This window comes from Ovis aries, chromosome 24, assembly GCF_016772045.2.
Source record: "Ovis aries strain OAR_USU_Benz2616 breed Rambouillet chromosome 24, ARS-UI_Ramb_v3.0, whole genome shotgun sequence".
Lineage (NCBI taxonomy): Eukaryota > Metazoa > Chordata > Mammalia > Artiodactyla > Bovidae > Ovis > Ovis aries.
Window position 1 is genome coordinate 566430 of NC_056077.1, and position 19842 is coordinate 586271.

At 47.2% G+C, this 19842-nt stretch overlaps 1 long non-coding RNA gene across 1 annotated transcript; it reads left to right on the forward strand.

The window, feature by feature from the left end:
• Positions 1–141: 141 nt before the first annotated feature.
• On the forward strand, positions 142–19839 carry LOC121817885 (uncharacterized). Its single transcript, XR_006057978.2, has 4 exons — positions 142–394; positions 3178–3232; positions 15694–15852; positions 19404–19839. It is a non-coding gene; the product is annotated as an uncharacterized LOC121817885 (long non-coding RNA).
• The last annotated feature ends 3 nt before the right edge of the window (positions 19840–19842 follow it).

The following is a 19842-nucleotide window of genomic DNA, read 5'->3' on the forward strand; positions in this document are numbered from 1 at the left end:
CCTTCCGGCAGACCCAGCCCTCCTCTTCCCTGGATTCCAGCGTGAGGCCCGGCCCTGGGCCCCGATTGGTCAACGGCCCAGTCCTGAGCCACTGACGGTGGCCAGGGAGGATGGAGCACACCGATTGGCCAGGTCCAGGTCATGTGACCTTACTCTCCAGGGTACGTGCGAGCCGCTCACCCTGTGTCAGGGGTAGAGATAGTGTGATGCCCCCAGCGCAGGGCTGGGAGTCCAGTCCACGTGTCCGTGTGCTCAGTGTCCTGGGACGTGACTGCACATCCTCTCTACACACTGCTTTGTCCTCTGCAGACGAAATATTCATGACCCAGCTCTTCCCTTCCCAAGTGCTGTTTCACACACCCACATTCAAGGGAGCAAGACCTCCTGTTTGAAGGTAGGTTTGGAGATCCCCTCTTAACCTCTGGGCTTGTTTCTTGTATTGCTACCGCTGCTACTGCTAAGTCACTTCAGTCGTGTCTGACTCTGTGCGACCCCATAGACGGCAGCCCACCAGGTTCCCCCATCCCTGGGATTCTCCAGGCAAGAACACTGGAGTGGGGTGCCATTGCCTTCTTCGGTTTCTTGTATTATGTTAGAATAATGTATTCAGTCTAAAAACCCCCACGAGCACCACCATATGCTGCTTTGCCTATTCAGGACTCTCAGCTCTTCTGAGGGAGAAGGCAATGGCAACCCACTCCAGTACTCTTGCCTGGAAAGTCCCATGGGCGGAGGAGCCTGGTAGGCTGCAGTCCATGGGGTTGCAGAGAGTTGGACAGGACTGAGCGACTTCCTTTTCACTTTTCTCTTTCATGCATTGGAGAAGGAAATGGCAACCCACTCCAGTGTTCTTGCCTGGAGAATCCCAGGGACAGGGGAGTCTGATGGGCCTGGTGGGTCTATGGGGTCGCACAGAGTCGGACACGACTGAAGCGACTTAGCAGCCCCAGCTCTTGTGAGGGCATGGCCCAGGGGCCTCCCAAAGGGAATGAATTTTGTCCAAGGAAGCACCTGAGAGGCTGAATCTCTAAATCACTTTGCAGTACACCTTAAACAAACAAATTATTGTAAATCAACAATACCTCAATTTAAAGAAAAGATATTCCCTCATCAAAAATTGTTCAAAATTTTGTAAAGTTTTTCCTTCAATTGTTGGTTTTTAGTATGTGTCTAACTGGTTTGGTGGTGTTTTTTGTGAGGTAGGGATCCAACTTACCTTCCCACATGGATACCAGATTATCCCAATGGGATGATTCCTTTGTCCTTGAATAATTGAATATTTTTAATTTAATAACTGAAATCATTAAATTAAATCATTAATTTAATTATTAAACATTTAATAGCTTTATTATATTATTTTAAGTTAATTTATTGTGTTAAATATATTAAATTAATTATTAAATATTACATTAATATTTAATTTAGATAATATTTCCATTATTGTGCTTCATTTATTCATATTTTCTATTTCTTCCTGGTTCAGTCTTAGAAGATTGTACTTTTCTAAGAATTTGTCCATTTGTTCCAGGATACCCATTTTATTGTCATGCAGTTATTTCTAATTGTCTCTTATGACCCTTTCTCTTTCTGTGTTGTCTGTTGTAACGTCTCCTTTTTCATTTCAAGTTGCTTTGAGTCTTCTCCCTGTTTTTCTTGATGAGTCTGGCTAACGATTTGTCGATTTTGTTTATGTTCTCCAAGAGGTATCTTATTGTTGTATTGATCTTTGGTAGTGTTTCCTTCATTTCCATTTATTTCTGCTCTGCTCTTTATGATTTCTTTCCTTCTGCTAACTTGGGAGGTTTTGTGGCCATTTTCTTCTTTTTCTAGGTTCTTTAGGTGTTAGATTAGGTGTTTCTTTGATGTTCTTTTCATTTCTTGAGGTTGGCTTCTTATATTGCTATAAACTTCCCTCTTAGCATTGATTTATTGCATCACATAGGTTTTGGGTTGTCATTTATTCATTGCCATTTGTTTTTAGGTATTTTTAAATGTCCTCTTTGATTTCTTCAGTGACCTGTTTGATTTTTCCATGTGTTTGTGTTTTTATACAACTTTTCCTATAAATGATCCCTATTTTTTTGGAAGGAATGATGCTAAAGCTGAAACTCCAGTACTTCGGCCACCTCATGCAAAGAGTTGACTCATTGGAAAAGACTCTGATACTGGGAGGGATTGGGGGCAGGAGGAGAAGGGGATGACAGAGGCTGAGATGGCGGGATGGCATCACTGACTGTATGGACGTGAGTCTGAGTGAACTCCGGGAGTTGGTGATGGACAGGGAGGCCTGGTGTGCTGCGATTCATGGGGTGGCAAAGAGTTGGACACGACTGAGTGACTGAACTGAACTGAATCATGTATCAGTGTGATCAGAAAAGATGCTTGGTGTGATTTCAGTTTCTTAAATTTGGCAAGGCTTGATATGTGACCCGAGATGTGATCCATTCCAGAGAGTGTTTCATGTGCACTTGAGGAAAAATAAAATGTTCTGCTGTTTGGTGGTGGAATATGCTAAAGATATCAAAAGGTCCATCTAGTCTAGTGTGTGATTTAAGGCTCATGTTTCTATATTCATTTTCTCTGTGGATGATCTGTCCGTTGGTATAAGTGGGGTGTTAAAGTCCCCCAGTATTATTTTCTTACTGTCGCTTTCCCGTTCTATGGTTGTCTGTATTTGTCTCCCGTATTCAGGTGCTCCTGTGCTGGATGCGTGTGTCTTATTGCAATATCTTCTTCCTGGATTGATCTCTTTATCATTATGTAGTGTCCCTCCTTGTCTCTTGTAATAGTCTTTATTTAAAAGTCTATTTTATCTGATACGAGAATTGCTACTCCAGCGTTCTTTTGATTTCCATTTGCATAGAATCCCTTTTTCCAGGCCCTCAGTTTTAGTCTGTGTGTGTCCCTAGCTCTGAGGTGGATGTATTATCGACAACATTTATATGGGGCTTGTTTTTGTTTCCATTCAGCCAGTCTGTGTTTCAGTTGGACCATTTAATCCATTTATAGGTAAGGGAATTATTGATATGCATGATACTATTATTATTTACTTTATTTTTGTTTTCTTCCCAGGTCTATTCACTCCCTTCTATTTCCTGCCTAGACAGCATCATTTAATATTTGTTGTAGAGCTACTTTGGTGGTGCTGAATTTTTTAACTTTTGCTTCTTTGTAAAGGTACTGAGTTCTTTGCTTCTGAGTGAGGTCGTAGCTGGTTGGAGTAATCTTGCTGGTAAGTGTTTCCCTTTTATAACTTTAAGTATATCATGCCACACCCTTCTGGCCTGCAGCATTTCTTCGGAAAGATCAGCTGTTAAACTCATGGGGATTCCCTTGTTATTTGTTGCTTTTCCCTTTCTGCTTTTAATATTTTGTCTTTTTGCTGAGTTTTTCTTAGTTTGATTAGTATATGTCTTGGCATGTTTCTCCTTTTGTTTACCCTGTGTCGGACTCTCTGTGCTTCTTGGACCTGGGTGTGTTTCCTTCCACAATATGGGGAAATGTTCAGCCATTGTTTCTTCAAGTGAGAGTTTATCTTTCTCTCTCTCTTCTCCTTGAATTCCTATAATGTGAATACTATCTGCTTGATATTATCCACCAAATGCCTTAAACTATCCTTAATTTTTTGGCTTATTTTTTTCTTTTTGGAGCTCAGATCAGGTGATTTCGACTACTCTGTATTTCTTTTTCTTCTTTTAAATATAAATGTATTTATTTTCATTGGAGGCTGACTGCTTTACAGTGCTGTAGTGGTTCTGCCGCACATTGACATGAATCTGCCGCGGGTGCACATGTGCTCCCCATCCTGACGCCCCGCCCCTCCCTCTGGGTCAGCCGGTGCACCAGCAGGCACTGCTCTGTGTGTCAGCTTACTGATCTGTCCTCTGAATCATCCAATCTGTTGACTCATCTGCTGTATTTTTCATGTCAGTTATTGTATTCTTCCATTATAATCAGCTCTGTTTTATACTTATTGCCTCTTTGTGGAGTTCTCACTCCATTCTGTCATGCTTCCCCTGATAGAAGTAAATGTCTTTTATTCGTTTATTTACTGGGTCCACTGGGGCTTGCTGTGTCATTGGCTTTCTCTAGTTGCACAGAGTGGGGGCTGCATTCTAGTTTTGGTGCATGGGCTTCCCATCGTTCTGGCTTCTCTTGTCGTGGAGCACAGGCTCTAGGGTGCATGAGTTCAATAGCTGTGACGTGCAGCTTTACTTGCCCCACAGCCTGGGATCTTAGTTCCCAGACCACGGGTTGAACCCTTGTTGGCTACATTGTCAGGAAAATCTTAACAGATGAACCAGCAGGGAAGACCCAGTAAATATCTTTATGACCCTTACTTTGCAGTCATTTGATGTAGATTACTTATCTCCATCTTGTTTAGTTCTTTTCCTGAGTTTATGTCTTAGCTGTTCCTTTAGCATAGATGCTTTGTCTCTTTATTTTGCCTTTTTGTTTTATGCATTAATATTAGGTAGATGAACTATGTCTCCATGTTGAATCAGTGCATTTTTGTAGAGTGTCTCCTATGCGGCCCAAAGGAACAGTTCGCCCAGGTCACCAGAGACAGGAAATCCAGGGTGTCTCCTGTGCAGGCTGAGTGTGGTGTCCTGTTAGCTATACCCGCGTTGCTTTGGGCTTGCTGGTGGGTCTGGCTGGCCCCCAGTGCAGCTGAATGTGAGCCCCACCTCAACAGTTGCAGATGTACTTCTGGCTGGAGCTGACCTGGAGTGGGAATCACCTTGAGGGGATGCAAGTCACAGCTGAGTCCACCCACTGTGAGTGGTAGGAAAGGAGGCTATTGTGGGGGAATCCAGGCCTTTGGGGTGAAGCCATTTTGGAGGAGCGTTGTGGGCATGGCTGGGCTGGATATGTCTGTTCCACAGGGAATACAGAGACATAGCAGGGCAAGCAGTGCTAGCAAGGTAAGTGGGGAATGTCAGAAAAGGCTCCTGCTAGCACTGGGACAGCTGGCTACAGAGAGGAGCTTTTTAAATGTCATCTATCAGTGATTTCATCCCTGGAGAAAGTTTCAAGAAATCCTTGCCCCTTTGGCTCGTGTCCTAAAATTAGTACATACTTCTCTTTCACATGTGACCTCTGGCTACATTGAGCGTCATTACTGACAACATTCAGAGTCGGTAAATTTGGCACTAACCTGTTAAGCGGGGGGTCTTGGCTTACCACAGCCCCCTGCTCTCTCCCAGACGTAGCTCTGCTGGTTTCAAATCAAGATATGGGGGCTTGTCTTCCTCATTCAGGTCACCAGGGCTCAGGTGCACAGCATGTCCTCCCAGGGAAGATACCAAGTTGGTGATGTCCCCTCCTAATTCTGGGTCACCAATCAGGAGTATGGGTCCTGACTAGACTATCTCTCCCTTCCAATGCATCTCCATATTGTTTTTTCTTTATATCCTTAGTTGTGGAAGACCTAGTCTGCTAATTTTCAGGTTGGCATCTGGGTTTTCCGTGTGAGGAAGCTCTCTGAATAGAATAGAATAAGTGTCTCAAAAAGAGCCATTTCAATTTCTGTGGAAGCTCTCTCCTTGTGTAAGTCAGTGGTTCTCAAAGTGTCATCACTGGCCCAGTGTGTTAGCATCACCTGGGAAGTGGTTAAAACTCGAGATTCTCAAGGTCCACCCTGATCTACTGTATGAGACACTCGGAATCATTCCTCCAAGCCTTACACATGCTCAACACTAAATCAACCGGAAACACATCTTGCCCAAGGTTCTGGGACCACTGTGCCCCTTAGCTTTAACCAGCTACTACTGTTTTGCAATTCTGAGGAATTTTAGGAATTTGGGGGGCATGTTTCACCACTTTCACTTGGAAGGTACTAAGAGAGTTCTTAGTACATAAAGTAAAACTAAAGGACAGTTTGATTGGTAAAGAAAATCCTACAGCAGGTTGGAAAGGTGCAGATGCCGCATTAAGATCAAGGTCTTATACAAGGTTCATGGGAGTACAGGATGTACGGATATTTTGTAAACTTCATGGAAAAGAAACAAGGGTGGGGCAGAGTAGCCACTGGGCTTCAGTGACCCCCTACTGCTTAGCTGGGCACCGTCGTGCAGGTGTGATCACCACTGGACCCTGGGAAGAGCGCTTCACCCCTTGAACTGTGAGGCTCCCCGGCAGGCTGGCCTGGGACCTCCTGGGCACCCTCACCTGCTGCTGCTTCCTGAACTGGCCACGTTTTCTCCCTCTGCCTTCATCTCCTCCGCCTTCATCTCCTCCTCTTTTGTGGGGTTGCCAGTACCTTGTGGTCTGTGCTGGGCCAAGGAAGACTCACCTTTGCCCTTCCGAACTCTACTGGCCACCTGATGGCACGTCATCCTCCCGTGATCGTAACTCTGCCCTGATGGGAGAGTGCTGTGTTCACTCACCACTGATGTACTCTCTTTCAGCTAAAGAAGGAATCCGTTCTAACCATGCCTTTTAGGTGGCTGGATTTACCAAACAGAAATACAGGAATCCCAGTTAAATTTGAATTTTAGGGAAAGAATGAAAACTTTTTTCTTTTTTTTCTTTTTAGTATAAGTCCATCTCCTGCAATACTTGGGATATACTTAGACTAAAAACTTATTCACTGAAAACCAAATTTAACTAGATGTCTTGTGTTTTACCTGACAGGCTTACTCCCAAGGTAAAGGGGTTCCCATTTTAGCTTCCCATCCTAGGAGTGGCACTTTGTCTTAGAAAGGAATGTATTTAGTCATGAAAAGAAGGTCAGACTTATGTGCACGCCAGCCATGACTTGTGACATATTGATCACATGTTGAAATGATAATATTGTTTCCGTACTGGATTAAAATATAATTTGAGAATTAATTTCATCTGCTTCTTTATGTTTTTCAATGTAGTTACTAGAAAATGTCAGGTATTATGTGGAGCTTGAGTTTGTAGTCCACAGTACACTTCACTGGACAGCTTTGACCTAGAGCAAAAGCCATGTTTGGGGACCTAACAATCATCAGGCTGGGAGTGGGGCACCCCTGTCCTCAGAAAGAGTGAGACTCTCCCCTTTGGAGTCATTTGTGGCTGAACTGGTCAGGGGCATACAGATTCCTTGAGTGTAGTTTGTCTTTACAAAGATTTTATTGTTTGAATTTTTCAGTTCTGACCAAATCTTGGTGGTTTTTGATGGATGAGAGATCAAACAGGCCTGGAGTGCATTTCCTGTTGAGTATATTTGTAGCAGGGTGCTTCCAGGTGACTCTGGTGGTATAGAACCCATCTGCCAACTTAGGACACACAGAAGACCAGGGATAACAGTGATCCCTAGGTCAGGAAGATCGCCTGGAGGAGGGCAAGACAACCCACTCCAGTATCGTTTCGTGGAGCATCCCATGGACAGAGAATCCTGTTGGGCTACAGTCCATGGGGACACACTGACTTGGACATGACTGAAGCGACTGAGCACACACGTGTATTTGCAGTTGAATTATGACAGCAGATTGAGACCCGTGGGAGGAAGCAAGATGGGTGTGGAGAGGGGGTGATTCGGGAAAGGGTCTGGTTTCTGGAAGCTGCACCGTGTTGTCCTTTTTTACTCCTCTTTTTCTTCCTTTGGTTTTATGATTGCATACTGGTGGTGCCAAGACAACACTGACTGCATTTGCTAGAAGCAGATGTCGCCTTTAATTTAGGTTTTAGAGACTGAAAGTGAAGGAGGACGCATTATGCAATAGGAAAGAAGCAAATGAAAATTTCTTCGGCAACATTCAAACTCTGAGTATCTCCTGAGTTGGGTTCGTGGAGGTGGAAGTCTTTTTATAACTGACAATATCTTAGGATCATAGTTTAGTTGTAGGAATACAATTCTCCTTGATGATTCACTGCTTTCCTCTCCCTACCCCCTACCCTTCTGAAGTTGGTGGAAAGTCGAGAAACAGTAGTGAGAGCAAAGCAAATAAATATTCAAGAGTAAATATTCAAGAGCTTTCAGAGGCCAAGGGCTTGGTCTCTGGTCAAATAACCTGACCTTTACTCAGTTCCCTTTACAATCTCTCTTCTGGGAAGGCTTGGATGGTAAAGGAATCTGCCTGCAATGCAGGAGACGTGGGTTCGATCCCTGGATTGGGAAGATCCCCTACTCCAGTATTCTTGCCTGGAGAATCCCCATGGATAGCGGAGCCTGGAGGGCTACATTTCATGAGGTCGCAAAGAGTCGGACATGACTGAGCAACTAAGCATAGCACATGCCAAGCACAGCCACTCGGAGCATCTGCTCTTGCTGCAGGATCCACCTTCTGTCCACTTCCACTCTTCCCGCCGGGTCTCACTACCTGCTCATCATGTTGCCAGAGTGTCCCTCCTAGGTGTCTTGTCACCAGCTTGAGGACATGCCCTCCAAGATGTCAGGCCAGTGGGAAGTTGATGCCACACACCTTAGCAGCTGGCAGTCTGGTGCATCTGGTGATAATTTCATTAAGCTCAGCTCTCCCCCACCCTAGGTCTTCTCGTTGGCATCGTTGTTAATCTGAGGACTTCTATAGGACACGTGTGACACATGGCTCTTCAGTAAGAGGAGCTGATAGCCTTGGCTGGCAGAATGAGGCATGGGGTTGTGTGCTAGGTTCCGTTTTCTGAGAAGGAGAACACCTCAGTTTCATGAGGCCTTGAGCTGTCAGACCCAAAGGAGAGGAACCAAGGGTGCAGAAGGTTGACAGGCGCTGAGTGGAAATCTGTGTGAGCAGGTGTTACTGCTGGCTGTGTCCTGTGTCTCACGCTGAGCACAGAAAAACTGATGCTTCTGAACTGTGGTGTTGGAGAAGACTCTTGAGAGTCCCTTGGACTGCAAGGAGATCCATCCAGTCCATCCTAAAGGAAATCAGTCCTGGGTGTTCTTTGGAAGGACTGATGTTGAAGCTGAAACTCCAATATTTTGGCCACCTGATGCGAAGAGCTGACTCATTTCAAAAGACACTGATGTTGGGAAAGATTGATGGCTGGAGGAAAAGGGGACGACAGAGGGTGAGATGGTTCGATGGCATCACCGACTCAATGGACATGCTTTGGGTAAACTCCAGGAGTTGGTGATGGACAGGGAGGCCTGGCGTGCTGCGATTCATGGGGTCGCAGAGTCAGACTCGCCTGAGCGACTGAGCTGACTGACTGAGTGAGTGACCACCACCATCGCCATGCATGGTCACTGGCCCTTGTTCACGTCCAGCAGGTCCAACTCCCCGCATCCCCTGGCAGCCTTATTCTACTTTGTGTTTGCAGTGGACTTATCTGGACATCTCACAGTGGAATCATAGATTATTTGTCCGTTTCTGTTTAGCTTGTTTCACTTGGCATATGACTGCAAACTTTACGCACTTTGCAACACATGTCAGAATTTCCTTAGTGGTTAAAAATAAATAGCACACAGGCTCACCATTATGTACAGTCAGGGAATTACAAATTAAAATCATGATATATCACACCACACCTCTTAGGACTGCTAAACTCCAAATATAATACTAATTGCTGGGGGGTGAGGAACAACAGCAACTCCTCATTGCTGGTGGGAGGCATGTACAGCCCCCATGAGAGACAGTCTGGCAGTTTTCCCCAAAGCTCAACAGTCTCACCTTGGGATCCAGCAATCATGCTTTCAGGATTTACGCAGTTGCTCTGAAATTCTACGTCCAAATGCAAACGAGGATGCGGTTTTGCACAGCAGTTCTATTCACAATGGCTACAAACTTGAAGAAATCAGGATATCCTTCAGCAGATGAATGTGCGAGCAAATTGGTGTACACAGATATCAAGGGGACCAGAACACACCACCCCAAATGATGTCTCACATGAGTTAGTTTAGTTTAAAATAATAATGCCCCCAATTTTTTCAAAGATGTATTCATGTCTGCATGGCCACGCTGTGTCTTCGTTGCTTTGAGAGGCGTTCTCCAGTTGTGGAGAGCTGGTTCCGCTCTGGCTGCAGAGCATGGGCTCTAGGTGTGCAGGCTTCAGTAGCTGTGGCGCCTGCACGGAGCAGTTGTGGCTCCCCGGCTCTAGAGCGCTGGCTCAGTAGTTGTGACACATGAGCTCAGCTGTTCTGTGGCAGGTGGGATACTCCTGGCTCAGGGATAGAACCTGTGTCCACCGCATTAGCAGGCAGATTCTTAGCAGCTAGCTCACCAGGGAAGACTGAGGTTGCCCTTTTGTGAGGTACACTTACATTCATTAGGGAAATCTTCATTTGTAAAGGTCTCCCCCTTTGAACATAGGAGAAGGATAATTACATGTCAAGGAAGGAACACTTATCAGTGAAGAAGTCAGGACTTAAATCTGCAAACAATCATCTGCTTATTTACTGTGCTTTGCATGATAACCGGCCATAAAGGGCCTCTGCCTTCCCCTCAAGGTCTGTCTCCTGTTTGGGGCTGAAGAGCTATTTATGATGAAGTCTTTGGTCATTTCAGGAAGTGACACAGTTTTCCTTGGCATCTCCTCTCTATGCAAAAGCTATACATGTTTATTAAACTTCTTTCTCCTGATCAGTTCAGTTTGGTCACTCAGTCGTGTCCGACTCTTTGTGACCCCATGAATAGCAGCACGCCAGGCCTCCCTGTTCATCACCATCTCCTAGAGTTCACTCAGACTCACATCCATCGAGTCCGTGATGCCATCCAGCCATCTCATCCTCTGTCTTCCGCTTCTCCTCCTGCCCCCGATCCCTCCCAGTATCAGAGTCTTTTCCAATGAGTCAACTCTTCGCATGAGGTGGCCAAAGTACTGGAGTTTCAGCTTTAGCATCATTCCTTCCAAAAGAAATCCCAGGGCTGATCTCCTTCAGAATGGACTAGTTGGATCTCCTTGCAGTCCAAGGGACTCTCAAGAGTCTTCTCCAACACCACAGTTCAAAAGCATCAATTCTTCGGCCCTCAGCCTTCTTCACAGTCCAACTCTCACATCCATACATGACCACAGGAAAAACCATAGCCTTGACTAGATGGACCTTAGTCGGCAACGTAATGTCTCTGCTTTTGAATATACTATCTAGGTTGGTCATAACTTTCCTTCCAAGGAGTAAGCGTCTTTTAATTTCATGGCTGCAGTCACCATCTGCAGTGATTTTGGAGCCCAAAAAAATAAAGTCTGACCCTGTTTCCCCATCGATTTCCCATGAAGTGATGGGACCGGATGCCATGATCTTCATTTGCTGAATGGTGAGCTTTAAGCCAACTTTTTCGCTCTCCTCTTTCACTTTCATCAAGAGGCTTTTAGCTCCTCTTCACTTTCTGCCATAAGGGTGGTGTCATCTGCATATCAGAGGTGATTGATATTTCTCCCGGCAATCTTGATTCCAGCTTGTGTGATTTCCAGTCCAGCGTTTCTCATGATGTACTCTGCATAGAAGTTAAAGAAGCAGGGTGACAATATACAGCCTTGACATACTCCTTTTCCTATTTGGAGCCAGTCTGTTGTTCCATGTCCAGTTCTAACTGTTGCTTCCTGACCTGCATACAGATTTTTCAAGAGGCAGGTCAGGTGGTCTGGTATTCCCATCTCTTTCAGAATTTTCCACAGTTTATTGTGATCCACACAGTCAAAGGCTTTGGCATAGTCAATGAAGCAGAAATAGATGTTTTTCTGGAATCTCTTGCTTTTCGAAGATCCAACGGATATTGGCAATTTGATCTCTGGTTCCTCTGCCTTTTCTAAAACCAGCTTGAACATCAGGGAGTTCACGGTTCACGTATTGCTAAAGCCTGGCTTGGAGAATTTTGAGCATTACTTTACTATCATGTGAGATGAGTGCAATTGTGCGGTGGTTTGAGCATTCTTTGGCATTGGCTTTCTTTGGGATTGGAATGAAACCTGACCTTTTCCAGTCCTGTGGCCACTGTTGAGGTTTCCAAATTTGCTGGCATATTGAGTGCAGCACTTTCACAGCATCATCTTTCAGGATTTGAAACAGCTCCACTGGAATTCCATCACCTCCACTAGCTTTGTTCGTAGTGATGCTTTCTAAGGCCCACTTGACTTCACATTCCAAGATGTCTGGCTCTAGATTAGTGATCACATCATCATGATTATCTGGGTCATGAAGATCTTTTTTGTATAGTTCTTTTGTGTATTCTTGCCACCTCTTCTTAATATCTTCTGCTTCTGTTAGGTCCATACCATTTCTGTCCTTTATCGAGCCCATCTTTGCATGAAATGTTCCCTTGGTATGTCTGATTTTCTTAAAGAGATCTCTAGTCTTTCCCATTCTGTCGTTTTCCTCTATTTCTTTGCATTGATCGCTGAAGAAGGCTTTCTTATGTCTTCTTGCTATTCTTTGGAACTCTGCATTCAGATGCTTATATCTTTCCTTTTCTCCTTTGCTTTTCATCTCTCTTCTTTGCACAGCTATTTGTAAGGCCTCCCCAGACAGCCATTTTGCTTTTTTGCATTTCTTTCCCATGGGGATGGTGTTGATCCCTGTCTCCTGTACAATGTCACGAACCTCATTCCATAGTTCATCAGGCACTCTGTCTATCAGATCTAGGCCCTTAAATCTGTTTCTCACTTCCACTGTATAATCAGAAGGGATTTGATTTAGGTCATACCTGAATGGTCTAGCGGTTTTCCCTACTTTCTTCAATTTCAGTCTGAATTTGGCAATAAGGAGTTCATGATCTGAGCCACAGTCAGCTCCTGGTCTTGTTTTTGTTGACTGTATAGAGCTTCTCCATCTTTGGCTGCATAGAATAGAATCAATCTGATTTCGGTGTTGACCATCTGGTGATGTCCATGTAGAGTCTTCACTTGTGTTGTTGGAAGAGGATGTTTGCTATGACCACTGCATTTTCTTGGCAAAACTCTATTAGTCTTTGCCCTGCTTCATTCTGCATTCCAAGGCCAAATTTGCCTGTTACTCCAGGTGTTTCTTGATTTCCTACTTTTGCATTCCAGTCCCCTATAATGAAAAGGACATCTTTTTTGGGTGTGAGTTCTAAAAAGTCTTGTAGGTCTTCATAAAACCGTTCAACTTCAGTTTCTTCAGCATTACTGGTTGGGGCATAGACTTGGATAACTGTGATATTGAATGGTTTGCCTTGGAGGCGAACAGAGATCATCCTGTCGTTTTTGAGATTGCATCCAAGTACTGCATTTTGGACTCTTGTTGACCATGATGGCTACTCCATTTCTTCTGAGGGATTCCTGCCCACAGTAATAGATATAATGGTCATCTGAGTTAAATTCACCTATTCCAGTCCATTTTAGTTTGCGTTTAATGATGGAGAAAAAGGGCTCAACCAAGAACCTGGAAGGGGAGAGGGACATTTATTTTCCTCCTATATACATGCAAAGGAATAACACTCAACAGTGGAAAAGAATGAAACATCAGCCCTTGAAAGACAGGGAGACATCTTAGATGCACGTGGCTAAGTGAAAGAACCCAGTTGAAAAGGCTGCACCCAGTGTGACCCACTGTGACATTCTCGGAAGGTAAAGCTACACAGATCATGGAGTGGGGAATTGGAAGTGATCGTTTAGGATGGATACCTGTCAATATGCATTTGTCTAAGCCTGTCACTTTATATAGCGCAAAGGGTCAATCAGAATCTATTCAAATGTCCTTATGCATTGTATAAGTAAGTCATAGGATGGAATACCAAACACAACAGAATCTCAACATCACTCACTCTTCTATCACTATTCAGTTCAGTTCAGTTCAGTCGCTCAGTCATGTCCGACTCTTTGCGACCCCATGAATTGTTGGTGGGAATGTTAATTGATGTAGCCACTATGGAGGGCAGTATGCAGGTCCCTTACAAAGATGAAACTAGAACTACCATACCACCCAGCAATCCCACTGGGTTTGCTGAGACTACCATAATTCAAAAAGATATATGCAAGCTCATGTTCATTGCAGCCCTATTTACAAAAACTAGGACATGAAATCTGGAGAAGGAAATGGCAACCCACTCCAGTACTCTTGCCTGGAAAATCCCATGGAGGGAGGGGCCTGGTAGATGACAGTCCATGAAGACAGGAAGAGTCGGACAGGACTGAGCGAGATCACTTTCACGCATTGGAGAAGGAAATGGGAACCCACACTAGTATTCTTGCCTGGAGAATCCCACAGACGGGGGAACCTGGTGGGCTGCCGCCGACGGGGGCCTGGGGGGTGGGGTGAGGGGTGCGGAGGTCTCGGTACCTGCCCACCCTGGGCCTCACCAGACCCGGCCTCGCACAGCGAACAGGGCCTCCCCCATCCCGTTTCCTGCTGAGGGCCACGCGGTCCCAGAAGTGTCTGTCTGCCGGCCAGGCCGTCGCCCTCCCGCGTGGCCCGCAGGCCTCGGAGCCTCCTGCGGGCCTAGGCGCAGCCCAGCGGGGGCCCTGAGCGACCATCCTGCCTGGCACCTACCCGGTGCCCAAACATGCCAGGAGCCTCGAGCGCCTCAGCCCCGCCCCTTCGCCCTCCCGAGGCCACACCCCCTTGCCCCCAGGCCGCCCGCCAAGCACGCCACCTTCCTGAGAGAGCAGCCGAGCCACAGGCAGGCACACGGACAGACACACAGACACTCGCACGCACCCACGCCCAGGGAGACAGGGTCCCGGTGCCAGCTCCTCAGCCAGAGCCATAGCACCCGTGAGAGTCCAGGGCCAGACCAACGGACTGGCGGGCGGCTGTCGGGAGAGACAGAGGCAGAAAGAGACGAAGCTTCCAAGACAGACTGCAAGACAGCGAGAGGGAGATGCAGACAGACAGACATGACACGACACGCACGCACACACACACACACACACACACACACACACACACACACTTGAGTGTGGACCTTGGAAATACTTCTGTTCCTAGTTGCTCGGTTGGGCCCAACTTTTATGTGACCCATGGACTGCGGCCCATCAGGCTCCTCTGTCCGTGGCGTTTCCCAGGTGAGAATACTGGAGTGGCTTGCCATTTCCTTCTCCAGGGGATCTTCCCGACCCAGGGATCCAACCCGAGTCTCCTGCAGGTGGATGCCTTCCCATCTGAGCCAGGATCCTGCTAATTCCCTAGTCAAAATACAAAGAAAAGTGCTAGTGTTCTACTAAGCGGAAAGATGATTTCACAAGCAGAAGGTGTCCTTTGTTGGTATCTTTGAATCTTTATCTTATTTTAGTTTATTTTTACTATTGAGGCTACTTGAACAGTGCAAGGGAGAAAGGCTTCCATGACCGCCAGAGGCCAGTCAGGCATGGGTGCATCGGGGACATGGGGGGTGGGGTGAGGGGCGCGGACGTCTCGGTGCCCTCCCACCCTGGGCCTCTCCAGGCCTTGTCCATTCCGTTGGCTGCTCAGGGCCACACTATAGTTCTTGTCTTCATTGGACTTTAAGGACACCTGATTTGGCAAGGAGAATCGGACACCTGCAGAAGCATCCATTGGCTCCGTCCCAGCGTGAGACAGAACTGGTTACAGCTTGAAAATGTTTCCATGAAGTGAAATGTTTCCTGCTCTCAGGAGGAACGTCCACCCGGGTAGCCAGGGCGGTCCAGTGAGGGTCCAGTCAGGGTCCTGGTACACGTGTGACCCCACCTTGTGCCATGCTCCTCTGTTCCCAGTTTGGGCAGATCAGTCACAGGGTCATCACAAACGGGTCAGATACTCGTGGACAAAAGTGCAGGAGCAAACTCAGCCATTTTAAAGGGCTAGTGGCTTTTTGTTTTGTTCTTTGTTTTAAATTGTCTTTTTCTGTGTCGTGTAATTTCCAAATGTAGATAAAAGCTTTAGGAAGGCACCTTCTTGGAGGAAAAAATTCAGACCAAAGGATGTCCGTGGCTTAGCTGGCTGGTGCGCAGAGACTCTGCCCGCAAACTTCTGGGTCCTGTCCTCTCTGCCCTCGCCCTCGGTGCAGCCAAAGAAGATGCAGCCGGACGGTAGGTGACAGGTTGGGTGGCGTGTGCAGCCCTGGGCTAGAATGTGGATGAGCTGGAATGGCCTGCTTCCCAGGTTACAGGGCTCTTTAGTGCCATCGCACGCCCAAGGGGCAGTGCTCTACAGGGAATCCTAACACCTGTTTATAAACGTTTAACAGTCGTGCTGGTTTTTCTTCAAGTTCTTGTCTGGTTGAATGTTAGCATATTCTTGCAACTAATAAAACCGAGACCCATGAGTGTTCTCAGAGCATTAGATTGACACCCATGCTTGTAGAGTTGTGTGTGTGGCCGGCAGCACTCAAGAGCTCTTTCATGAAACAGAAGAGTCGCTCTCAGGCCACACCAGTAGCCTCTCAAGGACTCTTCCCACTGGGAGGATGGCCGAGTCTAAATTCAGTGACAGCAGCGTCCACCTTCCTGTCCTCCCCCCGTCGTAACCGGTGTTGGTCCCTTGCACACTGTCAGTCAATGGGGTGAAGGAAGAAGGTGAGGCCGGGACAGGTCCTCCCCCGAGTTCGGCCGGGCCATAAATACACGGCCTGGCAGTTGCCCTTTCAAACTCAGCTCTGGTTTTCCCTCTGACGGCTACTCTGCCAGAGAACGCTGCTAGTTCAGGCTGGGTGGTCAGGGCCACTGTGTCCCCACTTGATGGCAAGATAGACGGCCAGACAGCCTGGGCCGGGGTCAGGCTCTGTGGCTCAGGAGATGCCTTGTGCACCACGCCCCTGCCGCCCCCCCCCCCCCAGTGTCCCATCTGTGACAGGGGTGTCTCACTGGATGCTTTCTCCACAGTTGACTATGCCCACCCCAGAGAAATTGTGCGCTCACCCCATGGGAACAGGGCCTGGAGGGTCTCTTTCGTGCATTTTTTCCTGTTATTAGCCCTTCCCGTGAGTAGATTAATAAGCTTTGCTCTCACTGGCTCTCACAGAGCAAAGTATATTTAGGGAAAGCTTGTGCTAATCTGGGCACTTTCAGTGAGGGGGCTTAGGGGGAAGCTGCATCATCTCTTTGCCAGAACTCAATAATATGATTAACCAGAGGTGGGGGAGACCCAGTGCCTCTCTCCTTTTTTAAACAGCATTTTTCTTCCAAGGAGCATGCAGCTCATTTTTACAGTTCTTAACTGTAGCTTAGCTTTCAGTCGATTGAAGAGTCGAAGTGCTTGCTTTTTTATTTTCCATTCTCCTCATTATAAATCCAACATTTCCCTGTCAGATGGACATGGTGACGTAGACATTAGAGTTTAGATAAATTAGAAACAATCCCAGAGCGAGGTGTTGGGAATATAATATATTGGAGGTGACCTTTTACAAACCGCGTAAGATAGGCAGGGCATAAACCGTGTAACTGGCTGTTTTCCATGGCTTTTGAAGTCACAGTGCAGCAGGTGTCCGGGGCTCTTAGAATCAGAAGGGCTTGGACAGGTGGCCTGCTCCATCAGCAGCCCCCACTGTCTTCAGCCCTCTCTGGAAGCCTGGCCAGACACTCATCAGATGTGTTCCTGGTGGGCCCAGGGGAAGACTGAAAATGTTCAATTGGGAGCAACGGATTTCTGCTAGCGGTTTCTGTAGATTTCTTAGTCAAATTGGAGCGGGGGCTGGGGGTCGGGGCTGACCCATTGGGCCCTACAGCCTGTGTTGTGATGAGAAAACGTCAGTGGTGACATTTCCGAGGGAGGCTGAGACTGAGTTTCCGCTTTCTTAGATCAGCCCCGTGCTCTGCCCTCCCTGAAGTGGCCTGGGGAGAGCGGCCTGGCCCCCAGGATAGCAGATCGTGGGCCTCTAGGCCACAGGTGCCCGGCCTCTGACCCACAAGTAGCCAGTCCCTCCCCATGTCCCATCTCACAGATCCTGTGAGGGCTGGAAGAGAGGTCCAGCAGCGCTGTGAATCCGGAGATCTAATGAGAGACTGGCAGCTGCTCACAGGGAGTGGCTGTCCCCATGATGGCGTTTCTGTCATTGACTGTGCCGTTTGCTGCTCTAGTGTGACCACCCTCCCACCACCCCGGGTGGCAGGGTCCCCCACGTGGTGGCCCCCAGGCTGCTCTCTCTGGCTCATCCACCCTCAAGAAGTTTCCCCAGACCCTCAGTAGGAGTGGGCGCTGCTGCGCGTGTGTGTGTCCTCGTGCCCCTTGTGACGTTGCATGACGAACCACACTCTGTGTTTGCTCACTTCCTCCTGCACTCGTGGGACCAGGCAGCGTGGTGGGAACGCAGAGGCTGGATTCCGCTACAGTCAGGACTTGGTCCTGCTGAGCATCGGGGTGAGTACAGGCTGGCCTGGTCCCACGGGGGCTCAGAGCCCACGCCGGGAGTGGAGGGTCAGCGGGTCTCCGGAGGTCGGCCGAGGGCGCTTTCGGCAGCAGAGAAGGTGACCCTGGCGCCCCGCTGCCGCCGGAGTGGTGAGAGCTCGGCCGAGGCTCCCTCGTGTCCGCGCACACGGGTGTCCCTCCCACAGCGGCGGTGCTGCCGGCCACGCCCTGCGTGCACGTTCTCGGAGGGAGCAGGGCCCAGAGAGCCAGGGTTCACGAGGCTGCCCTGCCCTGGGCCTCTCCGTGCGGAGGCCACCTTATCACACAGAGGACCGGCATCTAGGGTTCGGCCACCGCTGAGGAGCCACCCTCCCTTGCAGGTGCCGCTCTGGGTGGGCCTCTGGTGGGTCCGGCCTGGGGGCCCAGCCCTACTGGAGCTGCTCTGAGGGCAGGAGGCTGTCTGCTCTGTGCTGGTCACGTCTCAGCTAGAAAGCTGGATTGGGCTTTTGAGGTTTTTTTTTTTTTTAACCAGCACCTTTTAGCTATATGTCAGAATAAGGTCAGCCACAGAGTTCTCTCCTTGATCTGCTTGGTCCTCCATGTTTCTCTGAATTCTCAAAGCAGCTGAAGCCCCGAATGGGGTGGAGGGTGTGTCTGGAGGGGCAGGGGCTCGGGCACCAGCTGCTGTCCCAGGACTGACTCCTCTCTGTGTTTCCAGTTAACCTGCACTAATTCTCCAGATGATTATACAGCGTCCAGTATACGACAAAGACTACATTTTGAACACCATGCAATCTTTACTCTGTTAATACTTGTTACATGGACCTGAAGATATTTTATTACAGAGTTTTTAGTTAGTGGAAAAATTCATCAATTCCATAGAGAAAACACTTTAGAATCTAACGTTTCTTATATTTATGTAAACTTATCACTTCATTTCTATTATTACTTTTTCTTTTCTATTCTGACTGTAAATATCCTTTCAGATCAATTCATGTTCTGATACCTGATTTTAGTCTTTCAAACGAATGTACTGTAGTGCTTGTCTGTATAAATCCTATGAACAAATATAGGGCTTTTGAAAATGATGCATTTACTGTAATTATTCTTGTTTAATTGTTCAATGTTAAACTATGAGAAGGGGTTTTCCTGCGGTTGTAAAATCATCATGACACAGTGTGCATTATCCTTCCAGAATGTAACCAGGCTCTCCAACCATCACTCTGAGATAAGCAAATTTAATTTCTACCAGTTGTTGTTGGATTTTAACCATTGGCCTAAACTGTACTTTTTCTAGGAAGAAATGCTTTTTGTCTGCAGCATGAAGTGATTTAAAAGTACTGAGTGTTAAATGTGAGCTTCTAATGAAATTTGGGCTGAAAGAATGACTAGAAGAAGACTATGAAACTCTCTGCTGTACCCTAGTTTCTGTGGACCCGGATCCCTCCTCTCCGGTGAGACGCTTCGGGGACCAATCGCGATGCCCTGCACCCGCCGCGGAGCCATGGAGCTGGACAGTGAAGGTGCCCCTTCCCAGACAGACAGTGGAGCGCAGCTCTGACACAGGCCTTATTTGTATGTAAATCATCTTCTTACCTCTGTTTGTAAACATGTTTAAAGAATGGGCCCAGGCGTACATTTTTAGATTGTGATGACACAGCCGTTCTGGATTGTGTAAGTATCAAATGTAACTTTTACTTTTTCAGCAGCACATTAAAAAAGCCAGCAAGAGATGT